Raw genomic sequence first — 20,941 nt, 5'->3', positions numbered from 1 at the left:
CCAGCATTTATTGCCCATCCCTAATTGCCCTTGAGAAGGTGGTGGTGAGCCACCTTCTTGAACTGCTGCAGTCAGTATGGTGAAGGTTCTCCTACAGGACTGTTAGGTAGGGAGTTCCAGGTTTTTGACCCAGCGACGATGAAGGAACGGCGATATATTTCCAAGTCGGACTGGTGTGTGACTTGGAGGGGAACGTGCAGGTGGTGTTGTTCCCATGTGACTGCTGCCCTTATCCTTCTAAGTGGTAGAGGTCACGGGTTTGGGAGGTGCTGTCGAAGAAGCCTTGGCGAGTTGCTGCAGTGCATCCTGTAGATGGTACACACTGCAGCCACAGTGCGCCGGTGGTGAAGGGAATGAATATTTAGGGTGGTGGATGGGGTGCCAATCAAGCGGGCTGCTTTGTCCTGGATGGTGTCGAGCTTCTTGAGTGTTGTTGGAGCTGCACTCATCCAGGCAAGTGGAGAGTATTCCATCACACTCCTGACTTGTGCCTTGTAGATGGTGGAAAGGCTTTGGGGAGTCAGGCGGTGAGTCACTCATCACAGAATACCCAACCTCTGACCTGCTCTTGTAGCCACAGTATTTATGTGGCTGGTCCAGTTAAGTTTCTGGTCAATGGTGACCCCCAGGATGTTGATGGTGGGGGATTCGGCGATGGTAATGCCGTTGAATGTCAAGGGGAGGTGGTTAGACTCTCTCTTGTTGGAGATGATCATTGCCTGGCACTTGTCTGGTGCGAATGTTACTTGCCACTTATCAGCCCAAGCCTGGTTGGTGTCCAGATCTTGCTGCATGCGGGCACGAACTGCTTCATTATCTGAGGGGTTGCGAATGGAACTGAACACTGTGCAATCATCAGCGAACACCCCCATTTCTGACCTTATGATGGAGGGAAGGTCATTGATGAAGCAGCTGAAGATGGCTGGGCCTAAGACACTGCCCTGAGGAACTCTTGCAGCAATGTCCTGAGGCTGAGATGATTGGCCTCCAACAACCACTGTGTCTGTGGTTTTTTTGCCCCCTTGTAATTTATGATGCTAGACCAAATATGATTTTCCTTCTGCTAGAAATAAATATTCTTTGTTAACATACCATGACCAACTTTTGTTGCAACTGCATTATCTCAACAATGAAATATTTTTAATGATGCATTAACCACTTCCGCAAAGCGAAACTGGTAAATAACCGACCACAACATATTTTCCGAAAATTTAAAACTATGTAATTGTACCTTATTTATCTTTAGAAATATGTCATTAAAGTTTGCTTTAATCCTTCTACTGCTCCAGGATTATCCTGGAGGAAAAAGACAATCCCAAATTCCTCTTCTCAATAACGAATTGCCTCCTCTGACTTCCTTTCTCTGCCCCCCGTCATCATCTCTAGTATCAGGTGTGAGGAGGCCATGAGCTTTTTTTCATCTTATGCTGACATGTAGGACTGGAAGTGGTGGCAGGGATAGGGAGAGGAAAGGCCATGGAGGGATTTGTTAATGAGGACAAGGATTTTGAATTAAGTTCATTGGGGGATGGGGCCAATGGAGAATGTTAAGGACAGGGGCGATAGTGGAGCAGGACATGGATAGAACACGCTACAGACCACAACGCTCCACAGCAAGAGCTAACTTGTTTAAGGTTGAAAATAGTAGAAACCCTCCCTCTATGGGCAGTATTGTGACACAGCATAGTGGGATATGAGTGTACTGCAGCACAGAAAGGCAGGCAGGATGTTGCTTCACACCTGTACATTCTGAGGTTTTACCGTATAATTAAGAAAAGACACAAGGCAAAGACCAGACACTTCCCATGGAGAAGGATGGAACATCTGGGGTATCAAAAGGGTTAGTGTTTTGATAGATAGTGGGAACTTTTTGCACATCTGTATGACATTCCTACTTTAGGCTAGTCTGAGGAGGATCCACTCTTCTGACTATTATAACTGTAAGAAAAGGGTTAGGTCCAGTTATACTGTCATTTTTATGCTGCTGTGAAGTTGCTCCTTCATTGCAATGGTAAAAAAGTGATAGTATAACTTTAGAGTCAGAGCCAAATCTGGGGCCCTGGAATATATTGGGGGTAAGATTTCCTCTGTGAAGCTGTCTCTCTTCGCCTGGCTTGACGGTGCAGTCTCCAGCCAGGCTTAAAAAAAGCTTAAAGTTTGCCTTTGTGAGCACTTTATAGACATTAGCAGAATTTTTCATTAAATGCTTTCAATGTTTTGAAAAAGCAGGCAGTCTCAGCTGTGATCTCAAAATGTACCACACGAGCAGTGCTTTCTCACTGCCCAGAGTATGATCTGGAGCCCCCAACATAAATTAGGTTCTGCTAGCTGTAAATGGCGCTATATACCTTTAGTTACTATAATTGTGGTATTAGTTATATAATTAGCTTGATTTGGTGTGATGACTTAGATCTTACAGGCCAATGAATGGATATGTTCATATCTTCCAAATATCAACAATTGACCTCCTCTGGCCACTCTGCTGCCTCCCACCAGGTTTTGCTGGCAGGTTTGGTGCTGTGCGATTTTAAGGTAAAATCCCAACACAGCTCTGATGATATCATGGGGCCCCACCATTCACATTTTAATTAGGCGGGCGGTCACCATGCTGCCGGAATCCCGGCAGTTAAACTGTTGGAGGTGCGGGAATGCTGTGGCTTCTGCCTGCCCAACATCCTTAATAACCACCACCCCTCCCCGCCCCTCCCCGTCCGCTACGTTCCTGCCGTGTGGGCTGTGTTAAAATCAGGGCGATAGATTTTACTTACCTGCCAAAAATGACTGACTTTTACCTCAGTACTTTTTGCTGTGCAAATAGCACTGAATATGGAGAGTTGCATAAAATTGACATGAACTGTTACTGATTCAAACTATGTTTATTGGATTTCATTAATAAGTTATTCCAAATAAGTATTTATGGTTCATATTTTGATACAATAACCCTGTAACTCTAGTTACAGGGGGTGCTTTATAATGTGACAGTGCTGCCTCCTAGTGTAAAAAGTACAAATGTCAGAAGAATTTATTAGAGTCTACACAAACCAATGAGTCCAGTGTTTTTATTCCTTGTACTTTTTTGATGCTTTTTATTTTATTCAGTTTAATTACCTATACTGCCAATGAGGTTACACAAACTGTGAAGTAAATGTATATTTTTCTATATGCCATCACTTTACATCATCCCAAGAATCATAACATTTACAGCACAGAAGGGACCATAAGGGGGAAGCAGCAGTTTATTTGCTCAGACCCCGGTTAAAATGCCATTGTGGTCCTATTGACATGATAGGACCATAAAAGAAAAGAAAGACTTGCATTTATATAGCGCCTTTCACGACCTCAGGACATCCCAAAGTGCTTTACAGCCAATTAAGTACTTTTGAAATGTAGTCACTGTCATAATGTGGGAAACGCGGCAGCCAATTTGCGCACAGCAAGGTCCCACAAACAGCAATGCGATAATTTGTTTTGTTTAGTGATATTGGTTGAAGACTAAATATTGGCCGAGGACACCATGGACAATTCCCCTGCTCTTCTTCAAATGGTGTCATGGGATCTTTTATGTCCACCTCAGACAGGCCTCAGTTTAACGTCTCATCCGAAAAATGGCACCTCCAGCAGTGCAGCATGCCCTCAGTACTGCACTGGACTATGATTTGCAAAATCCGTCTGCTTTAGACAGGCGCCTCAATCACCCGCAGAACCCTTCAGGTTAATATCAGAGCCGGCAGTGAAGTGTCGAGGTCTGAGCGGGTAATTAATTTAGTTTTTAACTGCCCACCTGCCCGGTTTCCGCCAGGCAAGCAGGGTTAAAATCGACCTTTGTTCAGGATAGAACTGTGTTGAGGATAGAATCTGCTGTTCCTGCAGACGCAGTGCTCCAAGAACAATTTATTTAAATCATGGAGTTACTTAGAACTTCTACTTCTATGAATCATTAAAATTCAAAACTTTTTATTTTTGAAAATAACGACTGCACCTTTACCAGGCACGAGTAAAGCAGGAGACATGTTTTTAGTTACAATCCCAAATATGTCTTAAAGGTTAAAAGTTGAACCAGTTTTTTGATAAATTATTAAAATATTTAATAATATCCAAATGTCAGTGTTAGTGGGCGAAGGCTTGACGTTCCTCTGTCTGCTATTTTAACAGATGTGTGAACCCATTCATTTTAAATGGGATAACACCTCCATTAAAATAGCAGACAGAGAATGTGTTCAGTGTTCATCTGCTGTTATTGCCAACAGTAATTTCCTCTCTATGATTTTTGTGATAATAGGCCTAATTACAACATTAGTGCCCTCTTAGGTGATTTCACACATGGAAGCTTTACACCCAATGAACGTCACCTCAGAGAATCTTAAACATATCCAAATCAGATGGTAGCAGCGCAAAAAGCATACACATGCATATTTATTTATATACTAACAGAAATATTCATCCCACTGGTAAGGAGCTGTGCACAGTTTCCCTTATCTGTTGGATCAATCCTAAATTCAGCAATTACATGTAATTTCTTCAAATGTCTTACCTACATATGGCCTAGAAAGGCAGAAATCATCCTTGATTCAAAGAATAATGCCCTAAGAATTTTGCTTTTTTGGGGTCCTTTTATGAGGTGCACTAATTCTATTGATTGGGGCTGATTTTTATCTACTGGTGAAAGTCAGTTCAAAATAGTTAATAAGTACAAATCTCACCACAGTATCCATATTATAATAAGTCAATTCTCCGGGGTTCCATTTGCATAATTATTAACAGCTCAGGTGCAGATTGAGACAGATACAGGGTGCACACTACTGGTAGGAGCAGAAAATGGCATGCAAGGTGAAACTTAAAGGGATGCATATGATTAAAGGGAAGTAGCATAGTAGGTGGACATAAATTATTACAGTCTTTGGACAAACTTAAAGGCATCTCAATCAATTGACAGTCTTTGCGAAGGCTGAATGGGGAGAGGGCTAAGAGTGACAGGAAAGACAAAGGGTAGGCATGAGTCTGAGGAGCAGTTTGCTGGAGCAGCACAACACCAAACCCCCTGTTTGATGACTGCTGAGCTGAAGATGGTTACAAGGAGGGTAATGCTGTTTGTCATTATCCCTATAAGTCAGCATTGCAGCATGCCAACAAGGAAGTAGAGGTAAGCATGATGCCACAGCTGACTGGTATTGCCACTGGCTGTGCCAGCCTTATGATGAATGATAGTAGCAGATGCCATTAAAACAGATGGCACAGATCTGTATCTGGCTCTTTATTGACCCAATCCTTGTGAAGGTAGTTTCTTACAGTTGTTGCCAGGTGGGTGTAGCAATGCCCGCAAAAATGAGTGGTGGCATCATGGGCATGGTCGATCAGACCATCAGACCATGTTGGCTGTTCACCCTGACACCACTGAAAGCATGACTTATGTGATAGGCTGTTTCTAAGGATGAATCAAGGATAACAGTTACTCAGGCATTTACACATCTTATCTATGCCATTTGGCCTGCGTTTCTGGCTTCAATTTGTGAATAGGAGGCTCCGTGTGCACTGATCATCTGCCAGAGTGAGCTACGTGCACATCTGTTGGTGGTCATCTACTGGCAGTGGGCACAGAACAACTTCTGATTTAGCGGCCTGTCTGACTTCCCTCAGTTGATCCTCTTCCTCCTGCAAAAAAACTGAAATGGGACACCGCCTTCCTTGCCTTGCACCATCATCCCTTTTGTCATTTAATCACTCATGCCCTCTACCCTATCACAGACCTTCCGTTTTGTTCTTTCCTCCTCTTCCCTCCTTCCCCGCCCTTTCCCTGGCTCTCTACTTTCTCAAAAACTTTAACTCTTTTAACATCTTCCAGTTCTGATAAAAGGTCTTCGAACTGAAATGTTAACTCTGTTTAGTTCTCCACAGATGCGGCCTGACTTGCTGAGCTTCTCCAGCATTTTCTGCTTTTATAACAAATTCAGGTGCCTTCTTCAATTTGACCAGGAGTAAAATCAATGAATAAAAGCACTTGCCCCTTTTTTTAGTGAAACATGTGGAAATTGCAGTCCTTAGTAAAAGTGTGGATTTGGCCCAGAAATTATTGAGCTTTATTTCATATTACCCAATTTTGCTGTCTAAAGCTGACCTGTTTTAATTATATGTTGAATAACCCCTTAAATGTTCACCTATTTTTATTATGTTTACAACAGTAAGAAAACGAACACCACAACTGTAGTGTCCTCCATACAGAAATTGCACTGCTGTAGGGGGCACAGTCTAAAAATTAGAGCCAGACCTTTCAGGAGCGAGATTAGAAAACATTTCTACACACAAAGGGTTGTAGAAGTTTGGAACTCTCTCCTGCAAACGGCAATTGATACGAGCTCAATTGCTAAATTTAAATCTGAGATAGATAGCTTTTTGGCAACCAAAGTTATTAAGGGATATGGGCCAAAGGCAGGTATATGGAGTGAGATCACAGATCAGCCATGATCTTATCAAATGGCGGAGCAGGCACGAGGGGCTGAATGGCCTACTCCTGTTCCTATGTTCCTATGTTATTTCCCTGCTTTGTAAAGTTGATGTAAGTTTGAAATGGTCAAATACAATAGAATGAGTAATCATGAAATCAGGTGAACGTTTGATATGAATCCACCTCCTCTCACGTACAGTCCAGTAACTCACACAGCAATGTGACTTCCAGTTCCCATCTGTTTATGTTCTCGTGATGTCTTTTTGTAGCCCCTGTTTACACCCATGTTTTTGAAGTCACCTTTGTTTTAAAAGTGTACCAAAGCTGTATGGAGCCCAAAGGGTTCATAATTACTCATTGGTTCACATTCTGTAAATCACTAATCCTATTTATCACTCTGAGTAAAGATTTTTTTTCTCATATCTGTCCTAAGTTTACCTTTCACTAATTTCCATTTATATCCTGTAATCCGATTCTCTTAGCTTACTTTGAAATAATGTTCTGGGTTTACCTTACTGATAAGCATAAGCTTCTCTAATCTTTCACATAGCTCATCCTCTTTACATTTAGGATCAGTCTTGCTGCTCTTTTCTGTGTCCTTTCTAATGCAAGTGGTGTAGTGACTGAAACTGTATTCTCAGACTGGCATTATGCCATCACTCTTGCACCAATGAGTAAGTGACAGTATAGCTGATGGGTTAAGTCACCAATTGGACTCCTGAGCGCACTGAAGGAGGGGTTGTGAGGTCACTTCTATTTGGTAGTATATTATTTGGCCTTAGCATTGGCTGTAGTATAAATCCAGCCAGGTACAAAGTTACATTTAACGACAACAACTTGCATTTATATAGCACCTTTAACGTCATAAAACTTCCCAAGTCACTTCACAGGAGCATTACCAGACAGAATTTGACACCAAGCCACATGGGGATATTAGGACAGGCGACCAAAAGCTTGGTCAAAGAGGTTTTAAGGAGCGCCTTAAAGGGGGAGAGAGAGAGGTAGAGAGACTAAAGGGTTTAGGGAAGGAATTCCATAGCTTAGGGCCTAGACAGCTGAAGGCACGGCCGTCAATGGTGGGGTGAAGGAAATTAAAAGTGACCATTGGATGTCCTTGACATTTTAGAAACATACTTTTGACTCTTGTTAACATTTTGAGTAAAGTAACATTTCTGCCATTCTCACTTACATTAAAAATTAGCTGCATGGAAAGCAGAGCTCTGTTTGTGCGTCAAGCTTGCATGTGCTGTGCTATTTTGTTGCTGAGATCTGGACGGACGTGTACAGTAGTGTTCCCCAGGGGTCAGTGCTAGGACCACAGCTTTTCTTGATATATATTAATGACTTGGATTTGGGTGTACAGGGAATTTCCAAATTTGCAGATGACACAAAACTTGGAAGTGTAGTGATCAGTGAGGAGGATAGTGATAGACTTCAAGAGGATATAGATGGACTGGTGGCATCGGCAGACACATGGCAGATGAAATTTAACACAGAAAAATCCGAGGTATTACATTTCAGTAGGAAGAATGAGGAGAGGCAATATAAACTGAAGGGCACAATTTTAAAGGGGTACAGAGAGATCGGCGGTATATGTACACAAATTGTTGAAGGTGGCAGGGCAGGTTGAGAAAGTGGTCAAAAAAGCATACGGGACTCTGGGCTTTATAAATAGAGGCATAGAGTGCAAAAGCAAGGAAGTCATGATGAACCTTTATAAAACACTGGTTCAGCCACAACTTTTTTTTTATTCGTTCATGGGATGTGGGCGTCGTTGGCGAGGCCAGCATTTATTGCCCATCCCTAATTACCCTTGAGAAGGTGGTGGTGAGCCGCCTTCTTGAACCACTGCAGTCCATGTGGTGAAGGTTCTCCCACAGTGCTGTTAGGAAGGGAGTTCCAGGATTTTGACCCATCGACGATGAAGGAACGGCGATATATTTCCAAGTCAGGATGGTGTGTGACTTGGAGGGGAACGTGCAGGTGGTGGTGTTCCCATGTGCCTGCTGCTCTTATCCTTCTAGGTGGTAAAGGTCGTGGGTTTGGGAGGCGCTGTCGAAGAAGCCATGGCGAGTTGCTGCAGTGCATCCTGTGGATGGTACACACTGCAGCCACAGTTTAGGGTGGTGGATGGGGTGCCAATCAAGCAGGCTGCTTTGTCCTGGATGGTGTTGAGCTTCTTGAGTGTTGTTGGAGCTGCACTCATCCAGGCAAGTGGAGAGTATTCCATCACACTCCTGACTTGTGCCTTGTAGATGGTGGAAAGGCTTTGGGGAGTCAGGAGGTGAGTCACTCGCCGCAGAAAACCCAGCCTCTGACCTGCTCTTGTAGCCACAAGAGTATTGTGTCCACATCTGGGCACCACACTTTAGGAAGGATGTGAAGGCCTTAGAGAGGGTGCAGAAGAGATTTACTAAAATGATTCCAGGGATGAGGGACTTTAGTTACGTGGATAGACTGGAGAAGCTGGGGTTGTTCTCCTTGGAATAGAGAAGGTTGTGAGGAGATTTGATAGAGGTATTCAAAATCATGAAGGGTCAAAACAGAGTAGAAGAGAGAAACTGTTCCCATTGACAGAAGGGTCAAGAACCCAAGGACGTAGATTTAAGGTGATTGGCAAAAGAACCAAAGGTGACATGAGGAAAATCTTTTTTACACAGCAAGTGGTTAGGATCTGGAATGCACTGCCTGAAGGTGGTGGAGGCAGATTCAATCATGGCCGTCAAAAGGGAAATCGATAAGTACTTGAAAGGAAAAGATTTGCAGGGCAATGAGGATAGGGCGGGGTATTGGAACTAGCTGGATTGCTCTTGCGTAGAACTGGCACAGACTCGATGGGCTGAATGGCCTCCTTCCGTGCTGTAACCTTTCTACAATTCTATGATTCTGGGTCAGTAATATCTGCAACAAGGTACAGCTGCCAGTATAACTCAAGTCTGTCAACTGCACATCAATGTGATCAGTTCACACTATTTATATGAATAATAACAGAAATCAGAACATTTTCACTTTTCTCTCACTCTTTACAGTCGATGTGTATTCTCCCAAAAAAAACAAAGACAATGGACCTTTAAAGAGTTAATGTACGTTGGACGTATTAGAAGATGTATTACCACCTTATTACCACAAGAGGGCGTTTTGTCGGGGATTGCAGCTTTATCTGTGGGTCTGATCAGGAATTTCCTCGAACTTCTCCCACTCTGTCACAGTAACTTTGTCGGAACAGCAGCGGAAATCTCATTATGTCCCTTAATGGGGTTTTTGCCACACTCCTGGCAAAGTTATGGTGGCAGAGCAGGAGCAGCTCTGAGGAAATTCTTGGCTGTTGTGTTATATGTTATAATAATGATGTATTGAAGGCTGTTGAAATACAAAAATAGTAGCTGGTTCTAATTGGACCAAACTCCGATAGCTTTCAACTTATATTTAACACTGTCCCAAAATCCTTGCAGTGTTTGACCCAGAGCTGAACTTCAAACCTCATTTCCTATCCATCATCGATACTGTTTATTTTCACTTCACAACATTTCCCTCCCTCCGGCCAAAACCCTTATCCACTTGTCTAGACATAGTTTCTCTAGCGACTTGCTTGGCATCTCCCAACCTCCACCCTTCATGATCTCTAAATGGTTCAAAACTTCACCTCCCAAATTCTCATCACTACTGTCCTTGCTAATGTACAATGGCTTCTTGTCACCCACTGCATTGGATTTAAAACCATATCCACATTTACATATCTCTGCACAGTCTTGTTCCACCCTATCTCCATCACCTTACATCTTCTCCAGTGCACTGATTCTGGCCTACTGTTCGACCCCCTTCCTCTACTGCACTCCTGGGGGCAAAGCTTTCAGGTGTTTCAGCACTACTCTCTATCCCTAAACCCTTCATCTCAACACCTCCCTGCCTGCCTTTAAAAACCTATTTCTTTGACCAAGTTTTTTGGTCATCTCTCCTCCCACTCCCACAAAGGCTCGATGGCTGATCCTTTCCCTTCACTGTGAAGTTGGGATGCTTTCCTACAATAAAGGCAAGCAGTTGTTACTGCCATCGCCAAGACCTTAGTTCTTCTCTGAAAAAGATACAACTGATAGCAAAAACTTGTCAGTCATCAGCAGTTGGGATCTGCTATGTATTCATTAACCAAGCACAATTTGCCACTGACCTCTTGTTTGAAGATTAGGCCCACATTTTCATGCTGAAACTACTTTGATACATCACACTTTGACATCACCTGATTTAGTTTGTTTGATCAATTTACCTTCTCTATTTATTCATGGTGGTGGGGTGGGGGGAGGTGAGTAATCCCATGTGTACAAATGACCCACAGATTAGATGTGGCAGGTTTAAAATTCTGGAAAGTAATTACAGCTTAATTAGCAGATTTATCTTTAGCAAGTAAATGATTAGTCGGGTTACTGCAGCAGTATTGTGTTGTATTCAGCAGCCCTGCTTAAACATAGAAACATAGAAAATAGGAGCAAGAGTAGGCCATTCGGCCTTTCGGGCCTGCTCCGCCATTCAAAATGATCATGGCTGATCGTCTAACTCAGTACTCTGTTCCCGCTTTTTCCCCATATCCCTTGATCTCTTTAGCATTAAGAAATATATCTATCTCCTTCTTGAATACATCTAATAACTTGGCCTCCACTGCCTTCTGTGGTAGAGAATTCCACAGGTTCACCACCCTCTGAGTGAGGCTTTTAGCCAAGTCTCTCCATTCACTTCAAAGGGACATAAATAGAAACTGCAGGTGGTACTGTGTGAGGTGCATCGTGGAGACTGCATGGTGGTTTCCCCTGGATTTGACGTTCAGAGAATTATAAAAATCACACTGGATTCAAATGGAAATTGCTGACCTAAAGCGGTCTTTCTCGGAGAAATTCAGGGATAGTTTGATTCACATTTTCACAGTGGATCAGAAGGGTAGCAGTTAGACACCATCACTTTTTAAGATGGCCAGAAACAAAAATGTTTTCTCATATAACATTTTTTCCAGTAGGTGGTGTTGTTGCACTTCAAAAAAAAGTGACAGGCTAAGCAGGAAGGTCTTGCTGTTTTATCAATGCTTCAACTGACAATATTTCATTAAAGGGGGGGGTGAACAATTAAGACCATCCTCATTGTATACAGATCATCTTCTAGACTGCAGTAAAATTTCAATTTAAAAAGGTACGGTCGAGGAGGGAGAACAATCACATGCTTGAATTATTTTTGTGAAATCGTACAAAGTGATATTTTCATGATACAATGATGTGTTTTGCTGCAAATTGGATCAAGTGTTTGACATACAAACTGAAAAGCTTCATCAAATGCTTTTGGAAAAAAACTGTGGGCCTTTAATATTACAAATTGCTTTAAATCACCGATTTTAAAAATGTTATTTATTTCCATCCACTATCATGAGATAGAGGGCTAAATTCATAAAATCACATTATCATGACATTATAATTTTATTTGTTATGACAATATCTTATTAAATTTTTGCTATACTTTGAAACTGTTAATCTGGATGTCTGTTGTGGAGAGGAGATGAATGACTGACTGTAACGGTGTAGAGGTTAGAGCCCCACACTGACAGTGCTGGCTGCCCAGAGGACCAGCACTGGAGGAATTTGAATAGCTGAATGGTTTTGTAGTAAGGACGCAGGATGACCTTCCCATGGCCTCCCCTGCAGTGCTAAGGACCTTGGGGAATGTTCATAATGACCAAGGAAGTAGTAACACGGTCAAATATCCAAAGGAAACAACAAGCATATTTGGTACAGTCCCTTCCCCACCCACTGAACACACATTATGATTCGTGCCTCACTCTATCCCAAAATATAATCTTATACCGTGAAAATAAGTTCACACAGATCACAATGTACTTCTAAGATGAACCTGAGATGCAGCATGCCAATCTTTTTTGTGTTAATGTTGCCCCAGATAATCATTTATATCATCTCAGTAGAAATGCTGAGGAAATACTCTACTAGTGAAGGAAACAGCTGGGGAATTTACCAGGCACCTGTATGTAATTTTGCTTTGGATGGATTTCACTGGCACGCTAATACAGGCAGGAAGCTTTGTTTGAAAGGCAATGTGCTGAATCTTGCACTGTTGGCTCATTGTAGAAGTTTACTCTCTGCGTTGACATTTTGGAATGGTTTACAGCAACAATTAAAAGAATCAAAGACTTTCAAAAAATATATACAGATATGTTCATTCTTATTCTAAATTAGGCAGTGTTGTGTATGTAGAAATCCACCTTGTAACATTCATTTCATTGACTTTCTGCAGTGCATGAACAGGACACACCTTATCCCCTACCTTTTATACAGTATTACTTTCCACAGAATTTTGGTTCATTAACAAAATAGGCGTCTCACATTTTAAATAATATATTGTTTAAAAATTAAATTAATTGCCTTAGACAATAAAATCCACTGACATATATACACTGATATATATCTTATTATTTTCAGTATCTCTAAACCTATAAACAGGAGGCAGAACTGTAACCAAATCTGCTCCTTCCATTCTGCTCACCTACGTTACACCTACATTACAACCGACCCCTCACTATCTCCCTTGCAACATCCACTCAATTCTACCTGTTGTCTGTTCTGGACACTTCTTAAACTAAAACAAGAACAAAAATATGCAGTGTCTCCAGTATATGCCACATGGATAGAGAGAAATTATTACCGCTGGTTGGGGATTCTAGGAGTAGGGGGCACAGTCTAAAAATTAGAGCCAGACCTTTCAGGAGCGAGATTAGAAAACATTTCTACACACAAAGGGTGGTAGAAGTTTGGAACTCTCTTCCGCAAACGGCAATTGATACTAGCTCAATTGCTAAATTTAAATTTGAGATAGATAGCTTTTTGGCAACCAAAGGTATTCAGGGAAATGGGCCAAAGGCGGGCATATGGAGTTAGATCACAGATCAGCCATGATCTTATCAAATGGCGGAGCAGGCACGAGGGGCTGAATGGCCTACTCCTGTTCCTATGTTCCTATGTTGCTATCTGGGGTGTGCAGTTGACACAGAATCTTAATGTATGCTTTTAAACTGTGAGTGTACATAAATCGAAATTTATTTCCTTTAAAACATTATCCATTGTCCTGCCCATTGGAAGCCAGCACTATAAAGGACATAGTTCTCTCGGATTATGGCACAGAGCCTCGCTGTAAGCAAGACATAAGATTTTTAGTACTACACCTGTATTATCACTGGATCATTTTACACAGTAAACTGGACTAACTTGATTTGATTATATATTTGGTTTGCCATCTATCTTCATACTTCCTTACAATAGTCTGTCATTTTAATTCACAGTGTTATAAATTATAAAGACCAAATCCTGCTCAGTAAAGGTTTAAAACACTTGAGGAACCCAGTAAGACCAAGTGTAATGTATCCAAGTTTGCTGATGATACAAAGCTAGGTGAGAATGTAAGTTGTGAGGAGGACACAACGAGTCTGCAAAGGGATATAGACAGGTTAAGTGAGTGGGCAAGAAGGTGGCAGATAGAGTATAATGTGGTGAGAAACTATTAAATGTTGGTGTTCATGGAGGTTTGGGTGTCCTCGTACAAGAAATATAAAAAGTTAGCATGCAGGTACAGCAAGCAATTAGGAAGGCAAATGGCATGTTGGCCTTTATTGCAAGGGGGTTGGAATACAAGAGTATGGAGGTCTTGCTACAATTGGCTTTATTTAAGTTTAAGACTCTAGTTTCAGACTTAAGTATGTCACTCTCAAACTCAATGTGAAATTCAATCATATTATGATCACTCTTCCCCAGAGGATCCTTTACTATAAGATTACTAATCAATCCTGTCTCATTACACAATACAAGATCTAAAATAACTTGTTCCTTGGTTGGTTCCTTGACGTATTGTTTTAGGAAACTGTCTCGAATGTATTCCATGAACTCGTCCTCCAGGCTACCTTAGCCAATTTGATTAGCCTAGTCTGTATGAAGATTAAAGTCCCCAACAATTATTGTATTACCTTTGTTACAAGCTGCTATTACTTCTTGATCAATGGCATTGCTACTGTTAGGGAGGCTATAAACTACTCCCATCAGCGTTTTCTGCCCCTTGTTATTTCTTATCTCCACCCATACTGATTCTACTACCTGATCTCCTGAGCCAAGATCCTTTCTCACAGCTGTCTTTATGTCATCCATTATTATTAGGGCTACCTCCTTCCTTTTCCATTCTGCCTGTCTTTATGAAACGTCAAGTACCCTGGAATATTTAGTTCCCAACCTTGGTCACCTTTCAAGCAGATTGCTGTAATGGCTATTAGATCAAACCCATTTATCGCTATTTGTGCCATTAATTTGTCTATCTTGTTATGAATGCTTTGTGCATTCAGATATAGAGTCTTTAATTTTAACTTTTTAACCATTTACCCCTGCTTTGACCTTATTCGTTGATGCATTATTTCCGTTAAACTCTCTGTCCCTTCCTGTCACATTCTGCTTACCTTGACCCAAATCGCTACACTGCTCTATTGCCTTGTCTTTTCTCATAGATTTCTAAATTTCCCCTCACATGACCCCTTCTCCCACCCCACCCTTTTACTTTAAAGCTCTGTCTACAGCCCTAGTTATTCAATTCGCCAGGACACTGGTCCCAGCCCGGTTTAAGTGGAGCCCAGCCCAATGGAACAGCTCCCTCTTTCACCAGTACTGATGCCAGTGCCCCATGAATCGAAACGCCTTCCTCCCACACCGCTCTTTGAGCCACGCGTTTAATTCTCAGATCTGCTTGATCCTATGCCAATTTGCACGTGGCTCAGGTAGTAATCCAGAGATTATTACCTTTGAGGTTCTGCATATTAATTTAGATCCTAGCTCCTCAAACTCCCTCAGCAGAACCTCATTCTTAGTTCTACCTATGTCGTAGGTTCATATGTGGTCTACGACAACTGGAGCCTCCCCCTCGTGCTCCAACCACTAGGAGATATCCTTAACCCTGGCACCGGGCGGGTGACACATCCTTCGAGACTCGTGCTCGCGGCTGCAGGGAACAGTATCTATCCCCTTGACTATACTATCCTCTATCACTACCACATTCCTTTTTACTCCCCCCACTTGAATGGCCACCTGTACCATGGTGCCATGGTCAGTTTGCCTATCCTCCCTGCAGTCCTTGTTCTCATCCATACATGTAGCAAGTACCTCGCACCTGTTGGACAAGGTCAAGGGCTGAGGCTCCTCCATACCTGCCTGACTCGCAGTCACACCCTCCTGTCCCTGGACACTGACTAACTCTAAAGTATTACTTAACCTAAGGGGTGTGACTGCCTCCTGGAACAAAATATCCTGGTAACTCTCCCCCTCCCTGATGCACCCGCAATGTCTGCAGCTCGGACTCCAGCTCAACAACTCTGAGCCAAAGTTCCTCGAGTTGCAGGCACTTACCACGGATGTGGTTGCTTGGGATCTCGCTAGTCTCCACCAATTCCCACGTGCTGCAGTTACGACACACCACCTGCCCTGCCATCTCTATCTAACCTTGTTTTATTTATTTAATTAGTTAAAGTTTTTATTCAACGGATTAGTTTTAGTTTTATTAATTAATTTGTTAATCTAGTTTAAGTTATTAATTTAATAAAGTAATAGCAGTTATATTTTCCCAGCTCTTAATTTAACCCACTGCCCTAACTTAGAGAGCAGATAAAGCTGTAATGCTCACCAAACAATCACCTACCTGCTGTCCTGTGACGTCACTCCTTGATTCTTTTTCCGATCCCACCGAATATATTTATACTGAGTATATATACCAAATATATATACTGGATATATGTACCAAATATATATACTGGATATATGTACCAAATATATATACTGGATATATGTACCAAATATATATACTGGATATATGTACCAAATATATATACTGGATATATATACAAATATATATACTGAGTATGTATACCAAATATATATACTGGCTATATATACCAAATGTATATACTGAGTATATATACCAAATATATATACTGGATATATGTACCAAATATATATGGAAACATAGGAAATAGGAACAGGAGTAGGCCATTCAGCCCATCGAGCCTGCTCCGCCATTTGATAAGATCATGGCTGATCTGTGATCTAACTCCATGTACCTGCCTTTGACCCATATCCCTTAATACCTTTGGTTGGCAAGAAGCTTTCTACATCAGATTTAAAATTAGCAATTGAGCTAGCATCATTTGCCGTTTGCAGAAGAGAGTTCCAAACTTCCACCACCCTTTGAGTGTAGAAATGTTTTCTAATCTCGGTCCTGAACGGTCTGGCTCTAATTTTTAGACTGTGCCCCCAGTCCTAGAATCCCCAACCAGCGGAAATAGTTTTTCTCTATCCACCCTATCTATTCCCCTTAATATCTTATAAACTTCGATCAGATCACCCTTTAACCTTCTAAACTCTAGAGAATACAACCCCAATTTGTGTAATCTCTCCTCGTAACTTAACCCTTGAAGTCCAGGTATCACTCTAGTAAACCTATGCTGCACTCCCTTCAAGGTCGATATGTCCTTCCGAAGGTGCGGTGCCCAGAACTGCTCAGAGTACTCCAGGTGCGGTCTAACCAGGGTTTTGTATAGCTGCAGCATAACTTCTGCCCCCTTGTACTCTAGTCCTCTAGATATAAAGGCCAGCATTCTATTAGCCTTATTGATTATTTTCTGCACCTGTTCATGACGCTTCAATGATCTATGTACCTGTACCCCTAAGTCCCTTTGGACATCCACTGTTTTTAACTTTTTACCATTTAGAAAGTACCCTGTTCTATCCTTTTTTGGTCCAAAATGAATGACCTCACATTTGCCTACATTGAATTCCATTTGCCAACATTGAATTCCATTTGCCACAGTTTTGCACTTTCACCTAATCTATCAATATCCCTTTGTAATTTTATGTTTTCATCTACACTGCTTACAATGCCACCAATCTTTGTGTCATCGGCAAACTTAGATATAAGACTTTCTATGCCTTCATCTAAGTCGTTAATAAATATTGTGAATAATTGAGGCCCCAAGACAGATCCCTGCAGGACTCCACTAGTCACATCCTGCCAATGTGAGTACCCACCCATTATCCCTACTCTCTGTCGCCTTTCGCTAACCAAATTCCTAACCAAGTCCGTACTTTTCCCTCAATTCCATGGGCTTCTATCTTAGCTAACAGTCTCTTATGTGGGACTTTATCCAATGCCTTCTGGAAGTCCATATAAATAACATCTATTGACGTTCCCCTGTCCACTACTTTAGTCACCTCTTCAAAAAATTCAATTAAATTTGTCAAGCACGACCTACCTTTCACAAATCCATGCTGGCTCTCTCTGATTAACTGAAAATTTTCGAGGTGTTCAGTCACCCTATCCTTAATTATAGACTCCAGCATAATGACTATAAATTCCAAATATATATACTAGATATATGTACCAAATATATATACTGAATATATGTACCAAATATATATACTGAATATATGTACCAAATATATATACTGACTATATATACCAAATATATATACTGAATATATACTGCCTCCGCTCCTCCTAGTAACTTCGGGCCTCTCACCACACTCTTCATTTACCTGCTCCTCTAGTCCGATCCCATCCTTGTGCGGCAGAGTGGCTTACAGCCTACAGCCATTCAACATGAACTTCCTCTGAGGCCCAATGGGGCCAAAGAGAAAAGTTATCTTATTCAGACTTAACGCCACAAATTCTGTTCCCTAGACATCGATTCCATCCCACTCCCTGGCCACTGTCTGAGGCTGAACCTGACTGTTCGCAACCTTAATGCCCTATTTGACCCTGAGATGAGCTTCCAACCCCATATCCTCTCCATCACCAAGACCACCTACTTCCACTTAAGTAACATTGCCCGTCTCTGCTCCTGCCTCAGCTCTCCTGCTGCTGAAACCCTCATCCATGCCTTTGTTATCTCTAGACTTGACTATTCCAATGCTCTCCTCCCACCTTGCACCCGCTGCAAACTTGAGCTCATCAAAAACTCTGCTGCCTGTGTCCTAACTCCCACTACATCCCATTCGCCTATCACTCCTGTGCTCACTGATTTACATTGACTCCTAGTCTGGCGATTTTAAAATTCTCATCCTTGTTTTCAAATCTCTCTTTGGCCTCTGCCCTCCCTATCTCTGAAACCTCCTCCAGCCCTACAAACCTCCGAGATCTCTGCACTGCTCCAATTATGGCCTCTTGCACATCCCTGATTTTCATTGCTTCACCATTGGCAGCCGTGCCTTCAGCTGCCTAGGCCCTAAGCTCTGGAATTCCCTCCCTAAACCTCTCTGCCTCTCCACCTCTCTCTTCAAACCTACCTTTGACCAAGCTTTTGGTCACTTATCCTAATATCTCCTTATGTGGCTCGGTGTCAAATTTTATTTAATAATGCTCCTGTGAAGCGCCTTTGGACATTTTACTACATTAAAGGTGCTATATAAATGCATGTAGTTGGTAAGCTCTAAAAGGAGCCACTTACAATCCAGATGATGTGCTTGACCCTCTCTATTGCCGTACTCTACTAGAGGTTTGGGGCCCTTCAAAATGCCACAAAAGGACTAATGGTAGCTTTAAGTTGGAATGAGTTTCATTGAGGCTTTTAAGGGCACAAAGGGCAGAATTTTCCAAGAAAGCACAGGAACTCCCTCTAACATGCCCCCACTGGGTGTGGAGTTGGGTGGTGGGAGTTGGGTAGTTGGGTGGGCAGGAAAGCCCACAGCTCTCCTTACTGGAATTTAAAATGCTACGGCAAATGGATGGAATCCTAGCATAACTAGATCCCAGCCCAAATCCTGGGCTGTCCCTGACAGAAATCAGGCTTTTCACCCTCACCAGCCCCATGAATTTCAGGGCCTAGATATTTCTTTAATGGTAGATATATGCAACAGATTCCCAGCAAAAGCAACTAATGCTTTATTAGGTAATTCCTTCAAAAAATATGAAATAAATTTCTGGATTATATTTCTATATTAAAGTTGCTATATAAATGCAAGTTGTTGTTGGAATGGGATAGGAGTTTATAGGGATATGTATGGACAGAGATATTCAAATCCTGAATGGAACATTGTGATTTTTTTATTAGTTGTACGATCGAAAAGTCATCTGTGGAATACGCCCCAAGGTGCTTCACAGGGCCATAATCAGACAAAAATGAACACCAAGCCAAAGAAGGAAATATTAGCACAGGTGCCCAAAAGCCTGGTCAAAGAGATGGGTTTTAAGGAGGGATTTAAAGGAGGAGAGGGAGGTGGAGAGGCAGAGGGATTTAAGGAGAGAATTCCAGACCATAGGCCTAGAGAGCTGAAGGCACAGGCGCCAATCGTGGGGCGAAGGGAAGAGAGGCTGCACAACAGGCCAGAGTTGGGGATCGTTGTCGGGCTGGAGGAGGCTACAGGGATATGGCAGGATGAGGCCATGAAGGGATTTGAACACAAGGATGAGATTTATAAATTTGAGGCATTGGTGGACCGGCAGCCAATGTAGGTCAGCGAGCAGAGGGGTGATGGGTGAATGAGACTTGGTACAGGATAGAATATGGGTAACAGAGTTTTGGATGAGCTGAAATTTATGGAGGGTGAAAGATAGGAGGCTGGCCACAAGGGCATAGGAATAACCAAGTCTGGGGCTAACAAAAGAATGATGGTTTCAGCAGCAGATGAGCTGAGGAGGAGGCAGAGACAGGTTGAAGTAGATGGAGTTTGTGATGGAGAGCATAATGGGTCAGAAGCTCAGGGTCAGGGTCGAATAGATCACCAAGGTTTGATGAAAGGTCACACTCGAAACATTTAACTATTTTGACGTACGTATAAGGCGATTCCGAAGGTGTCTGCCTAAAGCTCGCTTCAAATTGGGACTCAGGCCTCGATTCCATAAAACTGGTGAGCTGCGGATCCCATTTGGGCATCCCGCTGCAGCTGCGGTCGAGGTCTTGTCAAAACCATTGGCTTTGATGCTGCGCCGGCCTGACAGTAAGTCCTGGGCGGCAAACAGGAGGGGGAGGCAAGCCCGGGCTATCAGTACAGCTGCAGAGCCAGGATGAGTAGGCGTGATCCTCCTGGCTCCATATTAAGGTAAGTTAAAAAGAATGACTTAACTTTTTGTCAGCAGCCTCCAGCAATCCCTTTAAAGACCATTGGTTAGGCTGCAGTCGGCCTAGAAAAACTGAGCGGAGCATGCGCTGCACGTGCTCCTCCGAGTTTCTTCCATATTTGGAAGCAGGGTCCTAAACCAAGCATTAGGCCCTTGATTAGCATATTCAAAGGGTCCAACTCCTGTTTCAGGCAGGCACCCTGGGCACTCAGAAGTCGTGGCTTCCAATATGGCAGCCGGTGCCCTCCTGGGTGGGATCGGGCATGGGATACCGCAATCCGAAATTCATCCACCGAATACTCATTTGGTGCTCAATTGGCACAAGCCAATTTCGCCCATTGCTTGTCTCTCTTCGGCTCTTCCCCTTCCCAACACAAC

The 20,941-nt window shown here is 42.5% G+C and overlaps 1 long non-coding RNA gene across 1 annotated transcript in view; it reads left to right on the top strand.

The window, feature by feature from the left end:
* The window catches only part of LOC137344434 (uncharacterized), an 83,929-nt gene that overhangs the window by 14,408 nt on the left and 48,580 nt on the right, over window positions 1-20,941 (top strand). The window lies entirely within an intron of this gene.

Source organism: Heptranchias perlo, chromosome 27 (genome assembly GCF_035084215.1).
Source record: "Heptranchias perlo isolate sHepPer1 chromosome 27, sHepPer1.hap1, whole genome shotgun sequence".
In the NCBI taxonomy this organism is placed as follows: Eukaryota; Metazoa; Chordata; class Chondrichthyes; order Hexanchiformes; family Hexanchidae; genus Heptranchias; species Heptranchias perlo.
This window is presented reverse-complemented; position numbering and strand designations above follow the sequence as displayed.